The sequence below is a fragment of the Hylobates moloch genome, unplaced genomic scaffold, assembly GCF_009828535.3.
Source record: "Hylobates moloch isolate HMO894 unplaced genomic scaffold, HMol_V3 SCAFFOLD_22, whole genome shotgun sequence".
Classification (NCBI taxonomy): Eukaryota; Metazoa; Chordata; class Mammalia; order Primates; family Hylobatidae; genus Hylobates; species Hylobates moloch.
This window is the reverse complement of record NW_026652297.1, coordinates 16,252,507-16,261,352: the sequence shown is the minus strand read 5'-3', so window position 1 is coordinate 16,261,352 and position 8,846 is coordinate 16,252,507. Positions and strand designations below refer to the sequence as shown.

The 8,846-nt window shown below is 41.5% G+C and overlaps 1 long non-coding RNA gene across 1 annotated transcript in view; it reads left to right on the top strand.

The window, feature by feature from the left end:
* The window catches only part of LOC131382286 (uncharacterized), a 58,026-nt gene that overhangs the window by 29,602 nt on the left and 19,578 nt on the right, over window positions 1–8,846 (top strand). The gene's annotated exons all lie outside the window — the stretch shown is intronic.

Here is an 8,846-nt window from a genome sequence, read left to right as displayed (position 1 = left end):
TTAAATAAGAGTAATATATATATTAGTATATAATATATAAAAGTATGTATATTATTTATATATATTATATATATATTTGAGATGGAGTCTCACTCTGCTACCTAGGATGGAGTGCAATGGCATGGTCTCAGCTCACTGCTACCTCCGCCTCCCAGGTTCAAGTGATTAACCTGCCTCAGCCTCCCAAGTAGCTGGGACTACCGACATGTGCCACCACACCTGGCTAATTTTTGTATTTTTAGTAGAGATGGGGTTTCACTGTGTTAGCCAGGCTGGTCTTGAACTCCTGACCTCATGATCCACCTGCCTTGGCCTCCCAAAGTGCTGGGATTACAGGCATGAGCCACTGCGCCTGGCCTCAAACAAATATCTATTGAGCATCTGCTATATGCCAAGCAGGGTCTGATGCTGGAGATTCGGCTTGAACAAAACATAGTACCTGCCCTCATGGACCGTACTTTTTAGTGGAGAGACAGAGAGCAAACAAATCTGTATGTATAATGTGTTATGCTAGAAGGTGGCACACATTTTATGGAGTGAAAGCAGGGAGAGGGGATAGAAGATAGAAGATAGGGTAACTGCAGTTTTTAAAAAGCTTTCAGAGAAGGTCTTCCTGAGAAAGTAATATTGTCTGAGCAAGACCTGCAGAAGGAGAAGGAGCTAGTAATGTGGTTCTCTGGGAACAGTGCCAGGAGTGACAGGAAGTCAGGGTGGCTGGATTGAGTGGACAAGGGAGAGCATAGCAGGAGATGGGCGCCTAGAGGCACTGAGGAAGGAAGATCTCTGGAAGGACTTTGGCTTTATCAGCACTTTGAGCAAAGATGGAAAGCTATTGGCAGATTTTGAGCAGAGGAATGATATGAGCTAATTTGTGTTTTATTTATTTATTTATTTATTTATTGAGACTGAGTTTCGCTCTATTGCCCAGGCTGGAGTGCAATGGCGCAATCTTGGCTCACAGTAATCTCTGCCTCCTGGGTTCAAGCGATTCTCCTGCCTCAGCATCTCAAGTAGCTGGGATTACAGGCGCCCACCACCACACCTGGCTAAGTTTTGTATTTTTAGTAGAGATGGGGTTTCACCATGTTGGCCAGGCTGGTCTCGAACTCCTGACCTCAGGTGATCCACCCACTTTGGCCTCCCAAAGTGCTGGGATTACAGGCGTTAGCCACCACTCCCGACCTAATTTGTATTTTAAAAGAATAACTCTGGTTGCTGGAGAATAGGGTTGCCAGAGCCAGCAAATAAAACTACATGGTGTTGAGTGAAATTTGAATTTCAGATAAATGCATACTTTTTTAGCATAAGTATAGCCCATGCAATGTTTGTGATATATTTATACCAAAAGGCATTCATTGTTTATCTAAAATGCAAATTTAACTGAGTATTCTGTATTTTATTGGCAATCTGTACCTGGAGAAAAATTGAGGGAATAAAGGTGAAAGCGGGAAGATTAGCTGGGGATAGTGCAATAAACCAGGTGAGAGATGAAGACAGTTCAGACCAGGGAGGTAGACAGCAGGTGGCAAGAAATGGTTGAATTTTGGATATACGAGATCAAGTGTGTAATCACTCTTTCTCTCTCAAGCCTTTTGTGTGAGCCAGTTTGATTCATTTTACCACCAAAAATAGAGGAAAGGAGTGGTGGTCAATGGGGAGGATGTGGGCGTAGGCCTTCTGGCATATGAGAAGGATGTGGGTTACACCACAAGTTTCATATCATGTTAGAGAATACTTGAGAATAGAATTAGTCCCTCAAAGGTAGAAAAAAGCCCAAGGTCAGGTGACAGTGCAGACAGAGCTCCTCTTCTACTCACTCGGGGACATGGGGATCAGACTCTGGGATGTAGCAGTAAAAACTTCGGCTGTGACACTTTCTTTTTGGTGTCTTCTCCTTTAGCTGGATGCCAGCAGACATCTCCTGGCTGGAGGAAGAGTAAGAGAGAGCCTGTTGAGGGAATGGTGACTTATGACTTGATCTTTGCATTTAGATCTTTTGTTCTGAGCCAATGTGCTGAAAATTCTTAGAGGGCAGAATCAACATCTTATAGGTTGCTGGAATTGAAGAGAGGTAGGAGCTCCTGTAGGAATGTGCTAAGTGCCAGCAGGTGTGTTGCTCACAAGCCAAATTTAGACATTATCACCCCTTTTTCAAGGATAAGAGATTGGTGCAGAAAGTTCTGACAACCTTCTCAGGGTTACTTTGGAGAACTTGTTTGATTTCCCATCATTATCACTTGTCTAAGTCAAACAAACATCCCTTGAGTGCTAAAGATCTGAGAACCTGAAAGGAGAAGATAAGACAGCTGTACAGTTTTTATTCCATGAAGAGTTTAAAACCAAGTGTTTGGTCAAAAGAGACCCACAAAAACATAATCCTTACCAGCTGACTTCCCTCTCTGAATGCGTCATGCCTCATTCATTCAATTGTTTAGCAAAAATGTATTGAGCACCTTTTATATAGCAGGTTCTAGACTAGGCCAAGGATACACCGGTGAGCAAAAGATGGACTGTGAATTCGAGGTTGGAAGAAAGAGGTAACCAGGTTAAGGATGAGGGATTAGGAAGATGTTCCAGAAGGAAAGCTTGTGCAAATGTCCTGTGGCAGGAGGGAGGGTAGATGATACCAGGGGATGAATAGGGAACAGAAGGGAGACATGCAGATGCAAGAAAGCTATGCGAGAGTGTCTGGCAGGTCATATTAAGGATTTTAATTTTCATCCCAAGTGCAAGGGGATGCTGTGGAAATACTTTAAGAAAGACTATGACAGGACCAGATATACATTTTGAAAAGATAAAATCCAAATGTCTTATATAGAAAACCCTAACGATTCCACCAAAAAAACTGTTAGAACTAATAACTAAATTCAGTAAAGTTGCGGGATATAAAAGCAACATACGAAAATCAGTATTATTTTAATACACTAACAATAAACTATCCAAAAAAAGAGATATCAAGAAAACAATCTCATTTACAATAGGTACAAAAAATATTTAGGAATCAGTGTAACCAAGGAGATAAAACACTTGTACACCAAAAACTATAAAACAATGAAAGAAATTGAAGACACAAATAAATGTAAAGATATCTTGTGTTCATGGATTGCAAGAATTAATATTGTTATAATGTCCAAAACGATCTATAGATTCAATGCAATCCCTACAAAAATTCCAATGACATTTTTCACAGAAATAGAAAAAAATTTCTAGAATTTGTGTAGAACCACAAAAGACCCCAAATAGGCAAAGTAATCTTGAGCTAAAAGAACAAAGCTGGAAGCATTACACTACCTGACTTCAAAATATACTACAAAGCTACAGTAATCAAAACAGCATGGTATTGGCATACACACAGACATGTAGACCAATGGAACAGATTAGAGAGTCTGAAAACAAATCTACACATTTGTGATTAATTGATTTTTGACAAAGATCAAACAATGAGGAAAAGACAGTCTCTTTAGTAAATAGTGTTAGGGCAACTGTGTATCTACAAAGAGAAGAATCTCACACTATATGCAAAAATCAACTCAAAATGGATTAAAGACTTAAATGTAAGACCTGAAACCGCAAAACTACTGAAGAAAACATACAGGAGGAGCTCCATGACATTGGTCTGGGCAATGATTTTTTGGATATAACTCCAAAGCATAGGCAACAACAGCAAGAATAGACACATGGGATTACATCAAACTAAAAAGCTTCTGTACAGCCAAGGAAACAACCAGCAGAGTGAAGAAACAATCTACAGAATGGGAGACAATATTTGCAAACCATACATCTAATAAGAGGTTAATATCCAAAATGTGTAAGGAACTCAAATAACTTGGTAAGAAAACAAAGAGCAAAGGATTTGAATAGACATGCTTGAAAGAAGACATACAAATTACCAACATGTATATGAAAAAAATGCTCAGCATCACTAATCATCAGACAAATGTAAGTTAAAACCACCACAATGAGATATCACTTCACACCAGTTAAACTGGCTATTATCAAAATGACAGAAGATAACAAGGGTTGGGGAGTATGTGGAGTAAAGGGAATACTTGCTCACGAATGGTGGGAATGTAAATTAGTGTGGCCATTATGGAAAACAGTAGGGAGGTTCCTCAAAACTTAAAAATATAACTACTGTCTGATCCAGCAATCCCACTACTGGGTATATATCCAAAGGAAATGAAATCAGTATGCTGGAGAGATATCTGGACTCCCATGTTTATTGCAGCACTATTCACAACAGGCAAAATTTGGAAGCAACCTAAGTGTCCATCAACAGATGAATGGATAAAGAAAAAGTTATATATGTATCTCTCTCTCTTTCAAAAAAATCATAACCAAATGAAAATAGAAAAAATGACTTTGCTAATATGCAATTTTATTTTATTTTATTTTATTTTATTTATTTATTTTTTTGAAATGGAGTCTTGCTCTGTAGCCTAGGCTGGAGTGCAGTGGCGTGATCTCGGCTCACTGCAGTCTCCGCCTCCTAGGTTCAAGCGATTCTCCTGTCTCAGCCTCTGGAGTACCTGGGATTACAGGCATGGGCCACCCCACCCAGCTAATATGTTGTATTTGTAGTAAAGACGGCATTTCACCATATTGGTCTCTAACTTCTGACCTCGTGATCTGCCCGCCTCGGCCTCCCAAAGTGCTGGGATTACAGGCGTGAGCCACCATGCCTGGCCCCTGCAATTTTAAAAAAATGAAAACGAAAACAGAAAGCCCAAGTGTCTATCACTAGAGGACTGGTTAGACCAATTAGATTATACGCATTTGGGGAATACCAGGTATCTGTTCAAAAGAATGAATATAACCTAATAGCATGATCTCTAAGAAATATTGTTTTAAAAATATAAGGTACAGAATAGTGTGTACTGTATACTATCATTTGTACAGGAAATGCGTGTATATAAATACTCAATTCTTGTTATCTGCAGTAGTTATAGTCTAAAAGCTGCTGAAAACACTGAATTAGTGAATACTGAAACATTTGCTCCTGAGAGAAATACAGGGTTAGGTTTCTATGACCCTGTGGTCACAACACTTTTGTAAACCCATCAGTACACAAACATGTTTTATGCATGTATTGTTTATCCAATACATTTAATATATAATATATTATTCATTTAATAAATATTAAAACATATCGTTGATTCATTGACAATATGTTTAAACTCATTGCCAACATTGAACTCATGGCCAGCAGCACCATTGCTCATGCCTGAATGAAGCTCATCTAACACATACATTTTCTCCTAAGGCACATCACAGCCTTCTTCTGCTTAGGAATGCTAGACAACATTTCAGCACTATGCTTGGGGACCATTTTAAACAGCAAAATATCAGCAAAAAGCACAAAAATGTGAAAAATGTGGTGCTAAAGAAATCATAGAAAGGATAGTTTATAGTAGAGCCGAACCAAGAAGGCAGAGTATTTCCTGGTTAGACCTCAGTTGGTAACATGTACACTGGGTGACTCAAATTTTTTTTCCAGCTCTACACATGTTTGCAAATGGCTATGAGTACTAGTTTTGGGGTTACAAAAAACTTTAGTGATTAGGCGAATTTGCTAATGCAGAATCTGTGAATAAAGAAGATTAACATTTTTTTTTTCCTGGAAATAATATTAAACATGACTTGCAAAAATAAAAGTAGTAAAAGAATACTCATCGACCCTTTGTCCATATTCACTTATTATTAACATTTTGCCCCACTTGCTTTCTCTTTTGTGTCCTTCTTCCTCTTCCAATATACAAACACACAGACACACACACACACACATTTTTTCTTGAACGACATGAGGGTAAGTTATATACATCAGGGCCCTTCACCTCTAAATAAGTCAGTATTTATTTTTACAAAAGAAAGACAAAAACAAACAAACAAAAAGGATAGCTCTTATATAACCACAGTAGACTTACCAACTTCGGTACATTTTTTTTATGTGCCCCCGGCTTTAACTTTGGTAAATTTAACATGGATGCAATACTTTAATCTACCATTTCCCTTAATTCTAGAACACATCCACAGCCTTTCTTTGTCTTTTGTGATATTGATTACTGATGCTTTCAGATAATACCATTATCCCTCTAACACATGCCTTAAAAAACAGAATATTTCTGATTTGGGGTTTTTCTGATACTTCCTCATGGTTAGATTCAGGTTATGCATTCTCCCCTGGACTACTACATAGGTGATGATATAAAATCTATTTGCTTTAAAACACATGGAGTATCTATGAAGAACAAAGAAACTCATAACAGGGATGGTCTTTGGGGAAGACAGCTGGGAGCCTGGAGGAGAGAAGAGAGAAGGAGAGCTATTTTTCACTGTGTACCCTTATATACCCATAGAATTGTGGACTCTTGTGTGTATAGTACTTACTCAAAAACAAAATTTTAAAAAATTTTGTAAAGTAGGTGAGTCTGGTATTATTGCCCCCATTTTCCACATGACGCAACAGGCTCCAAGGATAAATGTGAAGCAGGAAGGCCTCCACTCCAGGCCTGTGACTCGATGGCCAGTGCAATGCCTGCTGTCACTCAAACTCCTCCTCTGAAACTGGGTGTGTGCAGGTTGCAGTGAGTACTCAGAGGAGGGGAAAGTGAAAGTGGGGGGTGTCAGGGAAGGCTTCCTGGGAGAAGAGAGCCTGAACTAAGTGTGGAAAGGTGAGAAGTTAGCCAGATGCCCAAGGGTTACAGGAGTAGGGATGGAATGAGGGAAGCAGGAACAGGAAGAATGATATTTCAGACAGAAAGTGATTTGGATCTGAGGATAGCAGGTGTGCAAATGTGCATGCCCCATTCAGATCTGCCAGGAAGATTAGGATCGTCTTTACCAGCCCCACACTATTGTGTACTGGGGAAGCCAAGGTTTGCCTTGAACAATACACACGTCTTTTCTCTTTCAGTCTCCTTTCAGACTGAATACTCAGACCTTTTGGAGTTCGACTCCCTCAGGTGGCTGCTTTCCATAGACTCAGAAAATTCAGTGTCTCCAAGTTCTGTCTTTCTGAGCTCTGTCTGATCTCCCTTCTTCTCCCCAAGATGCCTTCTGTGTATCTGGGTAAATGAGGGCCCTTAACTGTATCCCTGAAGTTGGGTGGTGGGTGGGGGGGCCTTCATATACCTGGGTCCTCTGGCTCTTTGCTGTTTCCACTGAAGAGGGGGGCATCTGCTCCTGGCAGTAGACCTGAGAGGCATGACTGTTCCATGTGGTATCCTGGGATAATGTGCTGCCAAGTTGGCAGCCCTATGCAACTTTGCAGTTGCCCTTTGCAGGGCCCTATGCAAAATAAAAATGTGGAATCTCTCATTCAAAAGGCAGGAAAAAAGTACTACTAAAGATCCTAAAATATAAAACATTTTCCTTTCTTCTGGTGTTTCTCTCTTGATTTGTTGTGGTGTTTTCTTTTTTAGTCGTTGAGATGGAGTCTCGCTCTGTCAACTCCTGGGGGCTGGAGTGCAGTGGCATGATATTGGCTCACTACAACCTCCGCCTCCTGGGTTCAAGCGATTCTCCTGCCTCAGCCTCTCAAGTAGCTGGGATTACAGGTGCTCGCCACCACACCTGGCTAATTTTTGTATTTTTAGAAGAGAGGGGGTTTCATCATGTTGGCCACACTGGTCTCAAACTCCTGACCTCAAGTGATCCACCCACCTCAGCCTACCAAAGTGCTGGGATTACAGGTATGAGCCACCGTGCCCGGGCTTTTGTGGTGTTTTCTATTTGCTGTTTAATGTCATTCTAAGTAAAGAAAAAATACAATTTTATATTATTAGTAGGAATTTTACTTACTAGAACCAAGTGTGGGCCCTTCTGGGGCCTATGCAGTTGCGCAGGTCCATGAAGCTGGCCCTGTGCACTGGCTCCTCTGCTGGAGCAGCCAAGTCCCTGCAAGTGGGCACTTCTGGCCATCCCTGGGACTCTGCCACTCCACAGGCCCTCTCAGCAACGGAGACAGTTGTCCTTCGGTATCTGTCCTTCCAATTAACACCCAATTTGTAGCTGAAGACTACATATCCCCACTTCTTTTCCAGCTGGGTATTGTCAGCTGACTAAGTTTTAACCAATGGGATACAAGTAGATAAATGTGTACAGTTTCTGAGAGGTTTTTTTTTTTTTTGAGACGGAGTCTTGCTCTGTGGCCCAGGCTGGAGTGCGGTGGCGCGATCTCGGCTCACTGCAAGCTCTGCTTCCCGGGTTCACGGCATTCTCCTACCTCAGCCTCCCGAGTAGCTGGCACTACAGGCACCCGCCACCACGCCCGGCTAATTTTTTGTATTTTTAGTAGAGATGGGGTTTCACCGTGTTAGCCAGGATGGTCTCGATTCCCTAGCCTCGTGATCCACCCGCCTTGGCCTCCCAAAGTGCTGGGATTACAGGCATGAGCCACCACGCCCCGCCACAGGGTCTTTAATAAGAGGTGGAGAGAGATGCGTTCTTCTGCTTACCTCTTCCTGGGGGCTGGATGTGGTGGACATAATGGCAGCACCCCAGCAGCCAGCTTGGACCATGTGGACGAAGGCCACTCTTAGGAATGGTGGAGAGGAAAGCTCAGACACGCAAGGGTCTCACATTTTACCGGCACTGCATGGGCCGCCTCCAGGATTTTACATGAGAAAATCCATTATATGTACGTTCTAAGCCACCATTAAACTGTGTTTTTAGGCTACTATAAAGCCAAACCTAATCATATCTGATAAAGCACCTTTGTGTCCCCTTTGCATGGGACATAGGAAATTCTGGATCCCCCTCAAGCTACTTGGAGGCCATGGGGAGCCAGGAATGGGACCTCTGGCTCAAATATCCTGTTACGCAGCTGCCTCCAAGTGTGGCTGCAG